Source organism: Papaver somniferum, unplaced genomic scaffold (genome assembly GCF_003573695.1).
Source record: "Papaver somniferum cultivar HN1 unplaced genomic scaffold, ASM357369v1 unplaced-scaffold_18, whole genome shotgun sequence".
In the NCBI taxonomy this organism is placed as follows: domain Eukaryota; kingdom Viridiplantae; phylum Streptophyta; class Magnoliopsida; order Ranunculales; family Papaveraceae; genus Papaver; species Papaver somniferum.
This window is the reverse complement of record NW_020627707.1, coordinates 2227520-2245903: the sequence shown is the minus strand read 5'-3', so window position 1 is coordinate 2245903 and position 18384 is coordinate 2227520. Positions and strand designations below refer to the sequence as shown.

At 35.9% G+C, this 18384-nt stretch overlaps 1 long non-coding RNA gene across 2 annotated transcripts; it reads right to left on the bottom strand.

Moving 5' to 3' along the window:
• Positions 1 to 272: 272 nt before the first annotated feature.
• LOC113337841 lies at positions 273 to 3832 on the bottom strand. 2 transcript variants are annotated; one of them, XR_003354447.1, is made up of 8 exons: positions 3559 to 3832; positions 3307 to 3468; positions 2379 to 2957; positions 1568 to 1669; positions 1326 to 1456; positions 1149 to 1234; positions 782 to 1057; positions 273 to 688 (listed from the first exon to the last, which is right to left on the bottom strand). It is a non-coding gene; the product is annotated as an uncharacterized LOC113337841 (long non-coding RNA). The 2 variants fall into 2 exon arrangements; XR_003354448.1 differs by having other exon boundaries at positions 3605 to 3832.
• Between the last annotated feature and the right edge of the window lie 14552 nt (positions 3833 to 18384).

Genomic DNA, 18384 nt, shown 5'->3' with positions numbered 1-18384 from the left:
ACCCTCGGTAGCATGGTGAGCAGTCGCTATATATACCTCATCAAGAGTACAAGTAACTCATCAGATATTATTCTGGGTTGTGGATCCCTATATGTTCATCCGATAAAGGGAATTAAAGCATGCTTGCAAGGATTATCTGTGCTGATTTGATTGGACATTATTTGACCCTGCAAATTAAATTAATACTTTGTGCAAGAGACTGGCGGGCAATAAGAAGTTTCGAATAGCTACACTGTTTGTAACGAAATTTGAAGGAGATGTGGATTTTGAGGTTGCACTTGGTAGTTAACTTATTTTCTAAAACGAAATGGTCACATCATTTTTCCATTTGTGAGCTCAAACACCTAATTTATACAATTAACTGAGTGAAATTGCTGGATCAAGGTCTAGTTTATGAGATTTTGTTGTTGTTGCTTGGATGATCTTTTGCACCTCACTATCAACTGCAACAAAAATAGTAGACCTGGTAGGGTCTTGGACTTTGAACCATAGCATGAAGGGAAGTATTTCCATTAGAAATTCTGTAACAACACCTGGGTATGGGTTCATCGATATTTGCTTCGCTCTTGGTGGCCCACTGATCACCCTCTTCTCCAACTAATTTTGTTGTGCGATTGCCACATTTCCAATAGTACCAACCATCATCTGTCATAAGCCGATTACGATTTAGCGGTTGCACAACCATCATCTGTCATAAGCCGATTACGATTAGCGGTTGCACGACCCAAATATTAATTTGTTATGTTCCAGCTATAAATGTAGTAATGAGCTAGAAACATACGTTACACCCGGCATTCCATTTGGCCATTTGGCCGCCATTAGTTCAGAAATTCTCTTTCGGTTGCCAAGTAGCAAAAATGCCGCAGTGGCGAATCCCTCTTTTGGTAGGTAGTTATCTGATGGATGGTGTTTTTTGGTAGCACCTATCTTACACATTAGTTTAACATGAGTGACTATCTTTTCAAAAATGCCGCAGTGGGGAATAGCAAAAATGCCGGAGTGACGAATCCATCTTTTGGTAGGTAGTTATCTGATGGGTAGTGTTTTTTGGCAGCACCTGTCTTACACATTAGTTTAACATGAGTGACTATCTTTTCTACGTGGAGCACTCCATACCATGACTAAGAAATATTATGTGGTTCCCTTACCTTTGCCGCGCGCATATCCGTCACTTCAGGAAGCTCTATGTTCAAGTAGATCTTGGTGGAATTAGTTGATGACAAAGATAATTTTCCTGTGAAACGGTCGTGGGTTGTTAGTTTCTAGTATAGGTTTTAAATTAATGGAAAGTATTGTGTTCATATAATGCATAATCGATGTTTAACCTTAATATTTTCTTTATGTAGGTACCCGTTACCACAACCACAATCGGTGCATACGCAACACCATGTTGGTCCAAGTTCCAGCTTAGCTCGCTCGTCGAGTCACCCACACAGTAATTTTCACATTAACACCGCTGCAAAAAAAAGAAAAAAAAAAAAACTCAAAATTGTTGATCATCCAAATAGTTTGCTAAACATCTTGAATATGGCCTCAAAAATTAAATAACAATTCAGCACACTTGTACCTCAGGTTCTTGAGAGTTAGGTCGCGCATTATGGATCATTGCCCATTTGCTCTCTTAAATTTTGTAGAGTTGTCAAGCTGGTGGTAAGAATGCCGACCACATCTGCTTGACCATAAGAAGTGAAAATAATTAAAATCATATTGGGGACAAAACTAAAGGAAAATGGGTCATTTGTCCAAATATTTTTAAATCACGTTTCAAGTGGACGAGTAAAAATAGTTTGGGTGAAATGGCCAAAAAGAAAATAGCAAGGATGAAACTGGATACATCTTGTGTAAATTAAAAATAAGAAAAAATATTTGAAAATGGGTACGATGAAACCGGTTACATCCTACCTATTTTTACATTTTTGTCCATTTAAACAGTATCAAAATCCAACTGTCCATTTCACCCAGAAATTGTTGATTTTGGTCTTTTTAACCAATTTTGTGCAAAAGTAATGATATAAAAAATGGGAGGTATGTGTTTGCAGTATTAGACTCAGTTCTTCAAAAGCAGTAAAAGATAATTTGTAGGGCGGCATTTTCATTGTGGTGGAAACCATAGGCTTAAGCTCGATATTCCACTCAAAAAAGGCACAGGAGTCATTTATAGTAGGGCGATTTTTTCTAGAGATTCCATCCTTCAAATGACCACCTAAAAAGAATAAATCATTATGCCAAGTTCAAAATGACCACCTACAAAATGAAAGAAAACCATAGCAGTTGTATCGATAGTTCGGCATCAAACAAAAACATCTGGAGTAAAAAGATAACAAAGAAATACTTCAGTGATATAGTATATAGCAAGACTATGTTTGATTGTAACTTACCTTGGTCTTGAACATTATATGCCTGAACCTACTCAATTTAAGAAAAACATCTGGATCATCTTCACTGGCGGTTTAACTATCTCTTCCAACTGTAAGGTTTCCGTTGATTTCTGTAGCACCACCAAGTGTAGTATAAAAGTTGCCCCAACTTCCGAAATTTCCTGATGAGCCTCTTTTTTCAAGCCCTTTCATCATAATTAAATTTCCACTACCTTGTGATGCCTCATGCCAGTGTACCAAATGACAAAACACACACACAAATTAGTTCTGTGGCTTAAAATAACTTTTCATTGAGCTTATACAACAATGAGGTATAAATGTACATAAGACAGAATTTGTATGTTTGGTTTTTATGCGTTTTGTATAAATGATGCAGATTAACAATTCTGTGAACACTACAAAATGAAAGAATCACTCAGAAACATATAAATGCGGCAGTTTAAAGTAGTAGTTGGGTTCAAAATAAATTACATACCTTCGCATTAAGTAATCATAGGTCGGATAACATACAAACTCACCTTGCGGCCATACATACTCTTGAGAGAGGAAGATATAACATTATGCTGCCACATCGGCATTCTGCAAATGTTTCATTAACAATTTTCAAATTTAGATATCAATCTCTAACTTAGCCTAGGCAGTAGAAATTAAGTTCTGATGTTTTTCATAAGACACTGTGATTCAGTGAGGACATTTGTTGTACCCAAACTAAAGAGTATGGAAGAATTAAGATTACAATAGTAGACAACTATAAAAATAAATATCAAAGTTAGATGACATCAACGTATAAACCTCCATAGAAACTTCAAATTCCATAAAGCCATGTAATTTGAGATTGAATAAAAATGGCACAACATTCAAACCTCGGCTAAAACCCAAAATTCTCAATTCTCGTGAAGATTCACAAAAAGGTGTAAATTTCATTTACCTTAGATGAGTTTCCGAGAAATCTCATTTTCATTTTTCTGCTGATGATGATTCTAGGTTGTTGTTGCTCTTGATAAGTGCAGAAACACCCAAATTAGGACATCCTTCTTTGTATAGATAAACAATCAAAACCCATGTTGAGAAAAGCACACATCTCCAATACCTTTATTATTAATCCAAAACCAGGATGAGAAAATCAACAAAAAAGATTAAGAAAAATATCAAATTCAGAGAGATTTCCCTCGAAAAATACCAAAATCACGGAAACTTAAGAAAGGAGATTGGTAACCATTGAGAACCTGTGCAAGATAACTTTTGGGGAGGTTTATGCAGTCGAACGTGATTGGTAAGAAGAAATATTTGGGGAGGTTTATGCAATCGAACGTGATTGGTAAGAAGAAATAATGGTGTTATTAATGGGTATCTTCTATTTTGGTAACGCATGGGGACATGGTTTGGTTATTTTGGTTCGAAATAAAGGGAGTAATGGTGGTGCTAAACTGCTAATTGATTTCATCCGTTATGGATGAAAAGATGGAGCAGAATTCAAAACCTAGTAATTGCAGCTTAGCTTTGGCAAGCGTTACAGATGGAAATTAAGAGAAGAAGTCGAATTTGGGACGTTGGATTAGGGCGTAGAAGAAGGGTGCATCCTAGGCCACGATTTATCTTTTTCGTTTTTTTTTGCATTTTGAGAGCAATGGAAGCCGTTCATCTCTTAGAAAACACCTTTCAAAGCCGTCGGATAAAAACACATTTTTTTTGTAAGATAGATTAGCCGTCAAATTTGAATTCGGGACCTATTTTCTGCTAAGTTATTGTGAATAAAATCCACAGACAAATTGGCAAACGCATATGTAAGTGGTAAATCACTGATAAGCCCATAAATATATGATGATATAGGGAATCGAGACGTGTGTACGTGGTGTGGGTATGATCAATGGATGACGTACTTCCTAGTAAAAATGGAGATAGTGATGGCCTTTATGTTTGGCCCCCAATCCTTTGAAATGATGGTGGTTAGGGGGACATACACATTTAATACCCCCACGAGTGCATCATCAAATTGCATTCATTCCCCATGCCCACTATTTTTTGTGTACACTATTGAATTGTTAAACTGGGTGTCACTGTCAATTTCGTACGTTGTTGACATGGTCCATGATTTCAGGGTAAGGGTTGGGCTCAAAAAATGTTAAAACAAGTGCACGACCCCCTTTGGCCGGTAGGTGATGAAATTTTAACATATCAAGCAAAGCCTAAGAGAAGGTTTAAACTTTAAACTCAAGGAGTTTGAAATATATTTGAGCAGACATGCATATGATTTCGGGAAAACTTGGATTTGCTGGGTCTGCAGTAGTCGGTGAAGGAGGATGATCAGTAATGAACGCAGGCATGAGCTTATAAATAATTATTGTCCTATTGCCCTGGACTTCAACAGAGATTTGCATTAAAATTAAGCTTAAAGAGGATTAGATTTGAATGTGGAAACTGGAAAGGTTGGGGCATTGAATGTGTGACGGTGACCTCCTTGCTCTGAAGAATCCCCATTGTAGGATCAGAATCTCGCAATGACAATGTTTCAGCGAAATTATCAATGACACAGCACAACAGCGTCGCAAAACAATTTCGGAAATGATAAAATAAATGACGTCAGCTAAGATCAAGAGAAAGATATGATAGTCCTACGAAAATTAGAGAGTTTACGAAATTAACATTTGTAAGGTTGCGAGAATGTCGCAGACCATACCCGAAAATAAAGGACAGATTAGCTGTCATCCACTATGTATTTCCCTATAAATAGTCGTTCGAATTGTAAAGAGAGGGAGAGTTCTTTTTTGAGTAAGAAACAAGTAAATAGGAGAGAGAAAGTCTAGAGTAGAGATCATTCTTGATTTCTTTATCTTTTCTTGTAAGAACATTCAAGTATTGATAAACAAAATTAAGAGTGTAAACCTAAAAATGGGTTGATTAATAGTGAAATCATATGAGGGGTGTAGTGTAGGATTTCCTGCAACTACATAATGGCGCTAGAAACAGGGAGGTTTTGAAGATTATTTTAGAAAAAGCTGAAGATTGATATTGAGATTTGTGAAAATTTAGAGTGATTGATTAAGAATTTTTCATAATTTCTTGCAATATTGTTAACGTTGAAGAAATGGCTAGAAGAAGAAATATATCCAAACAACCGACTACTGTTAGAAGAAGCAAGAGAATTGCTGGAAGAGAAAGAAGTGAAATGGGAGAATCTACTAGAATGAGAAGTAATAGAGAAAATCAAATTCAACCACCAATTCAACAAACACTAGTTCAAGGGAGGAATACAGATTATGATAGGATGAGCATACACACTTGGCAATCAAATTCGGCAGAAGAAGTAGAAGAAGAGCAACAAAACAGAAATTATAGACAGGAAGAGAGAAATCAAGAAGCAGATGAAAGAATAAGTCATGGAGATGAGGAAATTGGAATGTTAGAAACGTTGAGACAAAGAATACATGAACAAAGAAGGGATGAGGCAGAAGAACATGCAAATTTAACAAGGAAAAATCATGAATTAAGGATGGAGAATATAAGACTACAGAATAGAAGATCGACAAGTATTACAAAATCTTATTCAAGATCGACTAGAAGAGAAATGAGGCGAAACTCACCCACAATCAATGCTGGAAACAATATTCAAGAAGAAATATCAAACCCAAATGAAGAATATCGCGAAAATAGAGAAATATCTGATGATCGTTACGTTCCACAAAATGAAACTTTTGATGATGGGAAAAAAGGTGGAAATCAAGAGAATGAACAACATCAGGGACAAAATGACCAAGATGGCGAAGGAAATCGAGAGGAAGGAAGAAGAATTTTACATGTGAGAGAAACTCAAAGAAATCAACAGACAATTGAAGAAGAAATTGAAAGACATTATGCTGAACAAGCACGTTTAATCTGCGAACGTGAAATATTAAGAGCGGAAATGGAAGAACAAGAGCTTCAGGAGACAATTCGCCAGAACAATTATGACAATCGAGAAAGAAGACGTACACAAAACCGGAATAACGGTAATCTCAATGAGGAGTATGATAGAGTAAAGAGGATGGCTGAAAGACAGAAAATTGAATTGATAAGAAATGAAGAAAAATCATGGAAGGGAAAATGAAAGGCATCATCATATGCGAATTCAAGATAGAGATGAGGAAGAGAATCGCAGAAGAAAACGAGATGAGCATAATGAAGAAGAAATGCAAAATTTCGCGAGAGAAGATAGACCTGAACGCAGAAGAAGAGAGGCGAAATTAAAAAGACCAATGGATCAAGATTCAGGTGTAAATAAACAAATCTTGAAAGAATTAGAATAAATTAGAGGAATGCTAAATAATAGAGGAGAAGTAGGCAGAAGACAATTGGATGAAGCAATAGAAGAAGTTGCGGAAACTCCATTTACAAGGGAAGTACAATTAGGAGGAATACCACCGAAATGCAATTTGCCCGCATTAACCAGCATTTTTGATGGAACAACTTGTGAAATTCAACACATTAAAGCCTATGTGAGGTGCATGTTACAATGGGAAAATCACGATGCCGTATTGTGCAAATATTTCGCATCCAGCTTAACAGGAGAGGCGTTAAAATGGTTTGAAGGTCTGCCAAAGAACACAATAACCTCCTTCAATCATTTGTAGCTTACATTCTTGGGGTCATATATAAGTAATAATTCCTCGCGACCTGGTATAGAAGATGTGTTTGGATTAAAACAAAGGATTTGCGAAAGTTTGAAACACCTGACTAAAAGATGGAGAACTATGTGTAGCGAAATGGCTGGCCGTGTAGATGAGAGATATCTTATATTATCATTTATCAATGTTGTGTTTGCAACAAACCTATTGTATGTCCAAATTTTCAGATTCAAGAATACGATCACAATGACTGAATTGCGAGAACTTCAAGAAGAATACATTGCTCTAGAGGAAAGGCAAAATGAAATGGAATCATATCCAGTTGCGAACACCATCTCACAAACATCAAATGCAAGCTTATTACCCAAGATAATAAACACAGTGGCGAATACTTCACAAGTACAACAAGAGAAGGTGACAAGTAACAATCAACAGAAACTGGTGGCTATAGGAAGCCGAGATCAAGAAGAGTATGAAAGAGAAAGAAATTTCTACAATAGTGGTGGAAATAACAAGATTCAAAGACTCGATCAACCGCAAGAAACTTATGGAGATCAAAGACAAAACTATAATAGAGGACAAGGAGGTCACAAGGTAGTATGGGAAGAAATCAAGATGCCACCTCTAAATGCAAGTGTGGAGAAGATATGGGAAGCTATAATCTTGATGGAGAATATACCAACACCATGGAACATGGGAACGGAACCACCTCCAAACCACAGAAGTCATGAGTTTTGTTCTTATTATCATTTTCATGGACATACCACAAATGATTGCAGAAATGTAAAAAGAATTATTTTGAGAATGATAGATCAAGGAAAACTAAACAATTTTCTGGTAAGGCATCCACAATCTCAACCACTACCACCACCACCAGAACATCACAAAGTGAATACGATGAAAAAGAAAGAAACATTCTTCATAGAAGTTGGAGCAAAAGCAAAAAATCTATTCTGTCACTCTATCGTACATTCATATAAGACAATTGAAGATTTTCATGATAATGTTTTGAGTAGAGTGTTCGCAAGAGATAATGATGGAAAAGAAATTATGAATATTGCGAAAATCTCGCCACTAGAGGAATGACAGAAACAGATCATTTCTTTTACCGCAGAAGAAATTCCCAAAGGAGAAGAGGTGCATGACAATCCATTGGTAGTAAAATTAGAAAGTAATCCAAAACCGAAAAAAGATGAGGATGATGAAGCTGAAGATTCATGGGCAATCAATAGAATTCTAATTGATACTGGAAGCTTTGTGAACATCTTATTTTATTATACTTACAAAACCATGGGTGGAAGAGATGATGATCTTATACCATCAACATATAAAATATATGGTTTTAATGGTACTGCTAACAAGCCTAAAGGGGGGGTTACTATGCGAATTCCATTGAAGGGAATATCTTCTGAAATCTTATTCTGTGTCATTGATGAAGAATCATCCTACAATGGGTTAATATTTTGACCTTGGCTACATGGGATTCTAGGTGTAGCTTCAACTTTTCACCAGTGCATCAAATTCCCTCACCCCAGTGGTGTAGGAATCATAAAGGGAGATTGGGTTGAAGGAAAGAGGTGTTCCGAAACTGAGATAGAATCTTGCGAAGGAAGAGCAAACAAGAAGGAAAATTGGCGACACAAAATCAAAGATACACAAAGAAGTGAGAGGTTGATGGTGGATACAACCGAAAGGAAAAGAGAAGAGATGTTGCGAAACTAACGCTAGCTCAGAATAAAAATAATGAACATACCACTACTAAGGAAGCAGTAACAGAAAATAATAAATAAGCAGAGGATGACAAAGGTAATAAAAACAAGAAATGTATAAATGATTAAGTTGTTGCGATACTCTCGCAATAAACAAAATTCTCAAAAATACATTTGATTGAATGGCAAAATTGAGATTGCGAAATTCAGATATGATATGATGATTTGCGAGACTCTCGCAGAGATAATGAATTTTACAGAAAATAATCAGAGAAAAATGACAAAAGAGAAAGAGGCGAACCTTTATGGCGTACACCCTAGTTCGCGAATACAATTTCGCAAGAGGCAAATGTAAGACCTAAAGTACGTCATATAAGGGGGTACCTGTTGCATGGCTCAGGGAAAGGCTACACCGCCACCGGAACCTGAGTCATGGAGATTTGGGGTCAATGAAGCCCATCCGGGAGAGGCACCTTGGATTCTCAGCTTAAGCATATGACTTAGGTTGGGAGACTAAGGTAATAAGGAATCTCCCAAGGAGTGCAGATCTGATCAAGGCGCCGAGGTACACGGGTGAGTCAAGAGTGTCAGGGACATTTGAAGAGTACCTTCCATTCTTGACAAGTATTTGCTTATACTGCACTCGGCCTGAAGAAAACCCCACTTAGGGTGTAGTCTCGTAACCATAAGCCTTATAGGTAAAAGGGATAAGAGGCTGCGAAAATAACTGGTTGTTGTTAAGAATGGATCGGAGGAGCTAACCTTGTATGGTAAATGATAAGTGTCATGAGGATTTTTATTCGCAAGGATATTAAGGCTTGTCATATTTGTGCAACAATCCTGAAGAGGCAATAATACAAAAGAAAAGGATAAGACGAGATCAATGGGTTTTCACATGAAAGTGTGAAGACGTCCTGCGATTTCGTCGCAAGACGGAAATGTCATGGGGCTTCATTTTCGCAAGAATATTTAGGCCTGTCATATTGTCGCAACATTCCTGAAGAGGACATAATACAAAAGAAAAAGTTAAGGCAAGATCAATGGGTTTTTGCATCAAAGTGCAAGGACGTCCTGCGATTTTGTCGCAATGACAAGAGGTGGCATAATAAGACCATTAATTAGGAAGGAAAAATAAGACCACACAGGAATGAGATTTTGAAAAGAAACAAAATTCACTTCGCATAAGATTGCGAAGTTATACATAATTAACCGTGAAATTGAGACATAAAATAAGAAAATTTTTATGCAATCTCTCATTTGGATTCAAATAACAGAGGCAAGTATGGGAATGTATGAAATTAGATAATGTTATTTGTCTCCATATGATAGATTTACTCAAAGATTCAAGAATTAATGATTATATTGATTAGATGTATTGCAAAAAAGAATTGTTTTAATTAATGCAGGTCAAAATGAAAGAAACACAAATATACAAAAAGAAGAAATAAATGTACAAGTATTACAAAGAATCAAAGAAAGAAATAAAGACTACTTCTTAGTTAATCCTTCATTATCTTCACCAGATTTTTTCCCTTCTTCGTCTACGTCAGAATCTTCATCACCATCAGAACCTCCATCACTATCAGATTCTTCATCGTCAGCTTCGCTATCGTAGATAATCAAACTGGGAGTATTCTGTGGTATTTCTTCCAAGAGACAAGGATAATCAGAATGTGGGATATTATGATCGTCACAAACCATTTGGATAGTTTGATTGCGAAAATGCATAGCATCATTCTTAAAATTCGCAACAGTGATCTTGATTTGATTCTTTAATCTAGAATATTTGTCGTTGCAAGAAGAAAGATTCTTTGCGAGTTCCTCCTTTTCAGCTTCGAGTTCTTCAATCTTTTCACGATATCTATTTTCAGAATCTGCGAGCAAAAGACAATCAATTATTAACTTGATGAGAATTCATAAGAATCAAAAGATTAGTAAAGAAGAGAAGTTAGTAACCTTCTCTATCAGAAATCATATCTCTAATCAAGGTTGTATACTCAACTTGGAGACTAATATTTACACTTAAATCTTTTCTAGCATCATCTAAGATTTTCACAGCCCAAACAAATTCATCCTCACTACTTATAAGAAGACGAGAACGAATTTGATTTTTCCTTTTGAAGAGTTCGATGTTCTTGCGGTTAGCTTCATCTCGTTCAAGTTGAACTTCAAGAAGAGGCTCTTGGAATTTCTCCAAAGCCTTGGCACCTTGATCAGAGATGCGATCCTTATCATCTATGAGACCACTAATTTTGGTTCTTAACTCATTGGTTTTCTCTTTAGAATCAAGAAAGAGACGCTTAAATCGGTTGGCTAAGCCTAAACTAGATCTATGGTCAATTTCTAAGAGGTGAAATTTAGATCTAAGCTCATTTAGAGAAAGAGATGAAATTCTATCATTTGAGGATCTATTTAAGGAATTGTTAAGACGCTCAAGAAGGGTATCATCATCCAAGACATTAGGAAATGAACGAAGAAGGGTAGCTTCATCAGAAAGACCATAAATGTCTGCAAAAAGGATCATTTAAATAAGATAAAACAACGGGATGAATGAATAAAGGGAAAAGAGAAAAGTAACATACCGTAAAGATGATTATTATCTTGCTGAAGACTAGAGATTTTGTTCTTATACGGGGAAGAATCAATTTCTAATTGTCTATTTTTCTCGCGAAGACCTTTAACTTCAGCTTCCAATTCTTCATTCTTATCGCGAAATTGAAGATTCTTCTTCTCAAGATTTTCACGGCTTCTCTCTAGATCTGTGGCAACATCAAAAGAAGCTTTTCCAGCCTGCGATAAAATATAAAAATATTAATATAACAAAAAAAAAATTGTTGTAATAATGAAGAAGTAAAAGGATAAAAGTATACCAGACTATTGAGAGAATGCAAGAAGTCGGGAGTCACTGATATAGAAACTCCACGAAGAGAGCTATCACCATCCAATAAAGGAACATCGCAAAGGGTAACGAGAGCTTTACAAGTATTTGCGAATTGTCTATCTCCCATTCCTTGTAGAGAATCATAAAATAGGCCAGAAAGCTTAACCATAGAAGATTCAGGTGGAGAATCTTCACTTGCAGCAAGATCATCGTTGTCCTCATCACCCTTGTCACTTTCGGAATTTTCGTGAGGAAGAATATTTGAAGGAGAAGAAGAATGAACTTTCCTTTTCTTTGGAGGAGGACCAGTTGATTTTTCCCTGCGAAGAGCACCTTTACCTTTATCACCAACCTTCGCAACATCGGCAGATTCTTCTACTTCAGCAATAATCTTCACACACAGATAGAAATAAGAAATGGAAGCATGGAAATAACAATATATTGTTTAAAATAATAAGAGAAAATTGAAAATTTAAAATCATAAGAGAAAATTTCTTACCTCATCTGTGTATGAACGAAGAGCTAACAGAGTGCTAGATTTCCCAGTCCTGTTATAACTATCTTTCAGTTTTTGGATCTGCGGAATGTCGCAAGAGTTAGCGAACAAAAATCAATAAAGAAATATAAAGTGAGCTAAATGGGAACAAACATAACTCTTTCTCTTTCTCGGGCCAAGAGAAAATCCAAGGTTGATAAGCAGCGAGATTCGCAGGAAGAACATTTGACCCAGCAATGTAGGGTCCTTTTAGCATTAAAGGAAAAACACACCATTTATCATCTTTGGATTGGCGAGGAGTTGTGTTCTTGCCAAAATTCCAGTCAATATCTTGCATGAGAATTTTGGATTCGTCAATGTTATCTTTCCTTTTTAAGCGAATACCCCAGCGAGTATTATCTTTCTTCATGGAGATAAGTTCATAATTCTCAAAGAAGTTCGCTACTGTATATTTCTCAGCAACTATCTCTAGGTTGCCAATTTAGGATCCCTAAGTTCTTTGGAGTACAAAGATCCTCTACCAGCACCACGATTAGCGAACTCTAGCATCAGACGGATGCAATCCCCACTTAGTTGGAAGATAGCTCGCGAAAATCCCGAGTGAGCGAGAATTTCATAAAATAAAGGAAGTTCTGGGTTATAAAGAGGAATAGGGAGACCTGCGAGAATCTGACCTAGCGAAATTATGATTGATTGATTGATCATCACAATACTGATCAGAGAAAAGTTTGACAGAAAGAATTGATTTGGCATTTTCAACAGGAATGGTGGAGAGTGTGAAACCTTTATCAGCAAGATCTTTTTGGACATCTTGTAAATTCTTCTCATATCTATGACCACTTGGAGTCATATTTGAATATAGAGTATGGGAATGAATAAAAAGTAAGAGGATTGAAGGAGGAAAAAATTACAGCAGCAGAACTTGCAGAAGAATAACAGAGTTGCAGAGAGAGAATAAAAATAGAAAAGAAAGTAAAAAAAAAAAAGTGGAAAGAAGAGTATATAAAGGAGATTTTTTACTCGAACAAATAAACACCATTAAGACGAAGAGACGTGAGCGGTTGAGAAGTAGTGGTTACAGAAGACGTGTCAAGAAATAAATGGAAGAAAGAATACGTGTGATAAATGCAGAATATGAAAAGATGAACAGTTGCGGCATTTCTCACATCATTCTATACTTTGCAGAGAAGATATGAGAAGAGGCAAGATGTAGGATCAGAATCTCGCAACGAAAATGTTTCAGCGAAATTATCAATGACACAGTACAACAGCGTCGCAAAACAATTTCGGAAATGATAAAATAAATGACGTCAGCTAAGATCACGAGAACGATATGATAGTCCTGCGAAAATTAGAGAGTTTGCGAAATTAACATTTGTAAGGTTGCGAGAATGTCGCAGACCATACCCGAAAATAAAGGACAGATTAGCTGTCATCCACTATGTATTTCTCTATAAATAGTCGTTCGAGTTGTAAAGAGAGGGAGAGTTCTTTTTTGAGTAAGAAACAAGTAAATTGGAGAGAGAAAGTCTAGATCAGAAATCATTCTTGATTTCTTTATCTTTTCTTGTAAGAACATTCAAGTATTGATAAATAAAATTAAGAGTGTAAACCTAAAAATGGATTGATTAATAGTGAAATCATACGAGGGGTGTAATGTAGGATTTCCTGCAACTACACCTATTCAAGGGGGTTATAGCATAAATCCTTATGTTTATTGTGATAAATTTTTGAACCCGCAATTTCTTTTTTCTGGATTTCACGTTCATGGGAGCTATATCAGAGCATAGTATAACCGAGCTAAATTTTTGAAATCATGGCATATGCGCCCGAGTGCGTGAAACCTTGACTGGCCAGGCATAAAAATATCTGGATTCTGGACTCTCACAACTTGTCATTTATTAAACAAACTCATCTTACATTTTTAGATAACAACGAGAAAACCACTAAAGAAAAAGCACACAAGAAAACACTGAGAAACAAACAAAGATATATATAAATTCAATGGAGCCTTGAAACTTTGTTTCCGATAAGAAGAAGAAAACATGAAAATAATTCTCCATTATCAAATTCCTTAACTCAAGGGGACGTGAAATGAATCTATTCCTCAAAAGATGACATTTTTATGGGACCTTGTACGTGTTATTAAACTTTATTTCACTGTCAATTATTTTTTAGCTATGGTGATAGTTATCCCGGCTAAATTGGGGCTTATAGCTACATGACAAAATAGGGTCATTAAGAAGTAATTTATAGAAATCCTTTAACCAACGGTTTTCTTTATGGTTAACTTACCCCTGATTAATTAGTGTTAATTCGGATGATTAGTGATAAAATATAGTGTTAGATGTGAAATTAACTTGTGTTAATTAATCATCTGAACATGAAAAAATTTGAAAGTTTGAAATTTTTTGAAGAACACCAACTCAGAATCGGTATATGTTGTCAAAAACATATACCGATTGTAACCTCAAAAACATACAGAGATTTTTTGAAACTAGCTTCTACCCAGAATCGGCTTATATGGACATGAAAATCAACCGATTATCCATAATCGGTTTATATTGGGAGGAACGTAAACCGATTGTGGGTAAATTTTCTCTTTTTTATCTGTGAATTATGTGTTGTTAAACATCAAATAAAATTAAAACTCATTCTATACCCGAGTTAATGAAATGAAATCGAGTATGATTTCATACTCATTTTATGATCGAGTATTAACTGAAAAAAAAATGGGTTAACCAGAATTGGTTTACACGATACATATGTAAATACCGATTCCTGACATTGCACAATAGGAATCGGTTTATAAGAATGCTCATGTAATCCGATTCTAACAAAAAAAAGATACAGAAAAATTGAGAACAACAATCGGTTTACTCGACACACATATAAAATCCGATTCTAACATTATACACCAACAATCGGTTTTTATAAGTGTTAATGTAATCCGATTCTGGTTCAAATTTCTCGAACAAGAAAACATATCAAGGATAATCGGTCTTTGTGGGCATGAACATAAACCGTTTCTATTTGCAATCGGATCACATATACATTAACGTTAACCGATTCTGATAAACCAGGAAAAATTTGATTTCAAAATTTTCAATTTTTGAGAAATTTTATTTTACTAAAACCTAGTTTATAGGATTGGGTTAAGAAGAAAAGAAGAAGAATCAGTTGAAGTGGAGATGGAAATGAATTTGATTTTAATTTTATGATTTTAGTTTTATGATTTTGATTTTAGTTTTTTAAATTTTATGATTTTAGTTTTATGATTTTGATTTTAGTTTTTAATTTTATGATTAGGATTTGATGGGGACAAATTAGTAGTATTAATATTTGATAGAGGGTAAAATGGTAGTTTCATCAAACTTAGACACCCCTTATCATTCTTTATGGGGTGGATGAAAAAATCCATAGGCCCCAATTAAGTGGCATATGCCCCAATTTAGCCATTATAGTTATCTTTGGCAAGAAAAAAAACGATAAATTTATGCTCATTTGCTTTTTACTGTGAAGCCGACATAGTGACATATTGATAAATGATTTCGAGATGGATTATGATTCAGTAAGAAAAACTAGTCCTCATCCTGGGTTGCACTGACGCGGACGCATAAATGCGGACATGACACGACGCGAACATGATAAAATTCTCAAAAATTAGGACGCGGACATGTATCACTGTTATAAAAAAAAGGTGCACTTTTTCTCATTGATCAAAGAGTCAATCGGTAGACAGGATTTACTGTGGACCCTGATCCAGCGGTCTGCATCACCCGGATCGAGCTATGACTTGGACGGATGGGAATTATAGTTGTGTTTTGATCAAATTCCCAAATTCACGAAACCGGTTACGTGACGATTTTTGGTTTGCATAAAACGTTCTCTCTTTTTCTGCTGATGCTGTTCACTCTCTCTCACGCAGAAACTCTGGAGTTTTTAGTTTTACAGGTGTGGATGTAGAATCATATAGATGGTGCAACTTTTTAGGGTTATGGTAATCGGATTGATTCTGCAAAACAAATTAGGTATTGAAATTTATTAGCTTTTTTTTTGTTCGTAATCTGATTGATTAATGTTAATCAGGTCTTCTTCTTCATCTTATTAAGCAGCTATCAATGGAAAATCATCCAGTTTCTCAATTTAGCATGACACACTGACACTGTTTTCTTCTTCTAGCTTTCTTACCACAAAGAAAACGGTGAAAATTCGAGCTTATGTCTCAATTCCTAGCCGAAATATCACGTCCTGAAGTGGTTTGCATCTCAATTTTGTATGTTTTTTTAATAGGGTTTTTGATTATTCTTCTTGGTTAGATTAGGGTTTTTTCCTAATTGATGTTGAGGAATGTTGAGGAATGAAGTCAGAGGTGCTGAGGAAAGGGAAAGGTTTTAATAAGAATTGTAATTGTAAGACATGCTTAGTCAAGTCAGTTGTTAGATATTGTTAGCTGTGATGTTCTACTTCCATGTAACTGGTCTCTTAAGACTAGTTATTTACTTGTTAGGCTGTTGAACTGTTTCCATTATTTTCTGTAACTGCTTGTATGAATCTTCAGTATAAATAACACTCCAGTCTGCACAGGTTATGTGTGGAAGAATTCACCCAAAAACCCTTTCTAACTTGGTATTAGACTCGATCCAAGCCACCTTCCGCAAACAATCACAAAACCTACACCAAAAACACAAAAAAACCTAATTATCGAAAATGGCAGATGTTACTAACACTCTTCGCCAAGTACAAATCCACCATCCGGTTACCCTAAAACACACAGAGACGAATCATCTTCTCTGGAAAGCTCAATTAAAACCCATTCTAAAAGGTCAAGATCTTACAAGCTTTATAGATGGAAGCAAAGAAAAACTAGCAAAACATTTACCAGAAAGTGAAGCTGTAAATCCTGCTTTCACCGCGTATGAAAAAAAAGACTCCTTGATTGTTGGGTGGTTGAACTCAACTTTACAACCTGAAGTGTTAAGTACAGTTGCACGTCTTGACACATCCAAAGAAATCTGGGATAAATTGGAGTCGGAATATGCACCTAAAACTTTTGCTCATCAGATGAGCTTCAAGAAACAGCTTCACAGCTTTTCAAAAGGTAATAAAACTTTGAAACAATATTTGACTGATGCTAAGACTTTATTTGCTCAGTTGGCAGAATCAGGATGAAAAGAAGCAATCTATCAGTAATGGCCTCAACCAGAGTTATGATCCAATTATAACTTCTTTAAGTACTGTGGAGGGGATGGACATAGACACTTTCTACTCTCATCTCTTCACCTTTGATTTGCGGCTCGAGCATCAACTTTCTTTGTTGCAGTCACCCATTGCAAATGTAGCAGCAACCTCCTCTTCTTCATCTGGCAAAGCTGATCCAAGACGATTCAACAATCAACATACAGGATCTAATCATCCATACAACAACAACTCAAACCGTGGCAATCAGTCTCAAAGGAGCAGTCAGTTTGAAGAAAAATGTCAGATCTGTAAGAAGAAAGGCCATCTTGGTGATAGGTGTTGGTTTCGCTATGAGAAACCAAACAACAACAAAGGCAAGGCCCCAACGGCTTACGTTGCCTTTCCTGAAGGATATAAAGGTACTCATTGGGTGACCGACACAGGAGCCACACATCACATGACTGTGGACATGCGAAACCTAACAATCCCACATGAGTATGATGGTACCGAACAGGTTCATGTTGGTAATGGAAATGCACTCAACATTGCAAATATTGGTAAAGCTTCTTTTACATATAAGAACAAAGATTACCATTTAAACAACATTTATCATGGCCCTCAAATAAAATCGAACCTACTGTTAGTTTCACAATTCTGTAAGGATAACAATGTTTTCTTTGAATTTCACACATCTTATTTTTTTGTGAAGGACAAGTGCACGGGGATAATACTGTTGCGAGGACAGAATAGGAATGGGCTTTATATGTTTGATAGAGTAGAGAGGATCAAATATCCAGCAAACCCAACTTCATACGTCTCATCATCTTTTCCATTGTGGCACCAAAGATTAGGTCATCCTATGCTACGTACTGTTTCGAAAGTTTGTAATCAGTTTTCCTTTCATGTTTCCAATTAGCACTTTGATTTTTGTCACTCTTGTCACATAAGAAAGAGTAAGAAACTTCCTTTCCCTGTTAGCAGTACTGTTTATAATAAGCCTTTGAGTTTAGTTGTTTCTGACATTTGGGTCTCTCATAATCTATCAAGAAATGGCTACAAATATTATTTACTTATCATGGATGTGTATTCTCATTTCACCTGGATTTTTTCTCTTGTGCAACGCTCAGATGCTCTGCAA